The sequence below is a fragment of the Etheostoma spectabile genome, chromosome 3 (assembly GCF_008692095.1).
Source record: "Etheostoma spectabile isolate EspeVRDwgs_2016 chromosome 3, UIUC_Espe_1.0, whole genome shotgun sequence".
Lineage (NCBI taxonomy): Eukaryota > Metazoa > Chordata > Actinopteri > Perciformes > Percidae > Etheostoma > Etheostoma spectabile.
Window position 1 is genome coordinate 3491509 of NC_045735.1, and position 3004 is coordinate 3494512.

Consider the following 3004-nt stretch of genomic DNA (forward strand, 5'->3'; position numbering starts at 1 on the left):
CACACACACACACACACACAGAAAACACCACCTGCTGATCTGAGGCTGCTCAAAACTAATTAGACCTTAACATTCTTGGTTTGTATTAGTGAAAGAACATATCGTTACTAAGTATGATTGTGTGACATTGCATGATTAACTATCATTGTCTCATATGTCATCTGGTGTTTCCTGTGTTTTCCTGGATGTTAGGGCAGCTAGAGGGGTCAAAGGTTGTATGACGCCATTGACAGGGGACTAAATGTAAATGTGCTGTATTTATATAGCGCTTTTCCAGTCTTAACAACTGCTCAAAGCGCTTTTACATCTACAGGATACATTCACCATTCACACACATTCATACACTGTGGCCGGGGCTGCCGTACAAGGTGCCACCTGCTCATCAGATAAACATTCACACACATTCACACACTGCAGGGGCAGGGATCGAACCACCAACCTTCCGATTGAAAGTCAACCGCTCTACCACTGAGCCACAGCCCCCCCCTTGTAACACTGTTACAAACGACTAGTTTCTCTGAACAGTGTTGGAAACATTTGGGATAAGGAACACAACTCAACAAGATATGTAGCATATGTTAAGTCATTTTTAGACACTTTTACAAGGAAATGTTTCATGTTAAACCTTTAAAGAGAAGAATTAGTTGATGCAATGATCTCACATAAAGTCTTTGTCACAGTCCTGCAATCTTTTCAATCCACCCAGTAAGATTCCTCTCTCGAGCACATTCGTGCTGTATGTCTTCGGATCATGCGGCGTTACTGAGTTTGTCACCAGGACACTGAAGGGGACATGAGCATCTACTGAAAAACAGAAAAGGAAAACTATTACACTCTTTTTATTTGGCCAGGATTTTTAGCATTCAGTAATACCATTGGAAGACTAAAATTGAAGCTTGCCTGCATCTGAGATTCCAGAAACCAGCACCACTTCCATTTCTGCTGCTGGGTATGAAGAGACATTGTGAGCGGCTGCCGTTATTGACAGTGGCTCCATAAATAATCATACGCATGCAGGGTACGCAGTATAGTGATTGCACAGTGGATATGACACATGCCTTTGGTGTGGGAGACCTTGGTTCGATTCCCACTATGATACTTTAACTAATGTGTCCCTGAGCAAGACACTTAACCCCTAGTTGCTCCAGATGTGCAACCTCTGACATATATAACAATTGTAAGTCGCTTTGGATAAAAGTGTCAGCTAAATGAAATTTAATGTACATACTTTAATGAGATCAGGGTATAACGTATAGTATGGGCAAATCATTTATTTTTTATTAGAGACTTTGTCTTAACTGATCCTATTTAACTTATGTTTGTGACATTTGTATAACACCAAAATGCTATAAAACTTCACCAAAATGAGAATGCTTTATTTAGATATTATTTTAAATAGAAAAAAAAACAAAGGGGTCACAAAAATGTTTCAAACCTTTTCCAGCTACCGTTGAGGTTGTTAAGATTTGAGCAGATGATCCTTCCTATTCGAGTAGCTCCTGGTCCTGTTGAGAGGACTCCTGGTCAGAAACTTCTCTGATGCAGCAGCGTATCACATCCTTGTGAAAAAAGTGTTTATGTAAAACATAAAAACAACCATTAATTAAGTAATACTGTACTTTCCAATATGAGGAAGTTACTTTCATTATGAAACTGCTAGCGCCTGTTTGCTTGCGTGTTCTCAGTGGTGTAGTCTACGTGATCCACAGGTATACTCAGTATATTCACTGAGAAAGCTCCAGGATTTCCACATACCCACTTAAAAATGCGCAATGATACACAACAACATACTTTCCATTATGTTTATGACATATTTTAAGTTGTCATCTGTGTGTTTTTGCCTTTGCATAAGCTAAATAAAGGTACTTTAGGTGTGAACTGCTGCATAAAAGTGTATATAAATTCAGGAAATTAAGTCCTTGATGCTGGAAACTTCCCTGGGGAAGGAAAACCAGACCCCCCCACTATGATGTAGCCCCCCTCCCCCAAAAGCAGATTCTGGCCAATGTACAGTACAGTATAACCACTACAATACATTAGACTAGACCCCTGCGTGTTCTGTGTTACCAAACACTTTTCTGTGTTAGAGGAATAACCACTTTCAGAATGAAAGTATTGCATTCGTTAAGTTCGGGGATCCACCCGTCAAAACGGGAATTAACTCCATCAAATGAATCAGTCTTGCAAACTGGAGTTTTTTTTTGATACAGTGACCTCTTTCCAGAAAGACAGACTAGTAGCCCAAAGGTTGCTGGTTGAAATCACAACTGACCTATGATGTGGAAGGTTTCATTTCAACATTGGTAGGGACACATGTGAGGTGTGTGGGGGGGGGGTCTGGGGGGTCCTCCCACTGAAAACGTTTGAGCATTAAACACTTCATTTCCTGCATTCTTTCTGGTGAGTTGTTCTGCACCAATCTATGGTGAACATGTTTTAATTTATGTAAAGGAAAACAAAAATGTTCATTTAAAATGTGAAAAACATTGTGAAATATAATACTGTAAGGCTCTGAGGCATTCTGTATAGATTTCAAATATTTATTCTCCTGTAGATCAACTTTTCTTATTTAATGTTATCTCTGCTGATTCAACATCATTTAGTCTTCCTCCTCTTCTTTGTCTTTTGGTTGGGGGAAGTGACCTCTGTAAAAGTGCATGTGACACCTGTTCCTGTCAATAATTTAATTCAACACCCTTAGTTGTTTTTGTTAGTCTGAGTATTGTGCGTGTTTGTGTTCATGTATGAAAGTGTGTTGTGTCGCATTTTACAAAAATTACAATATATGGGTGGTTTTTTTAAAGCTTTTTCAACCTTTTGCAAAATAAGAGAGTAAAGTGTTAGGATCCGTTTTAGTTGTTGTTGCTTACAGAGGAATGTCTGTGATTGTTTAAAACTTCAAGGTATGATGTAATCACGTGACTATTTTTTTGCGTTTTCCCCTTTTAAAAGTGCTATGCCACCCAAGTACACTATTATTATTATTATTATTATTATTATTATT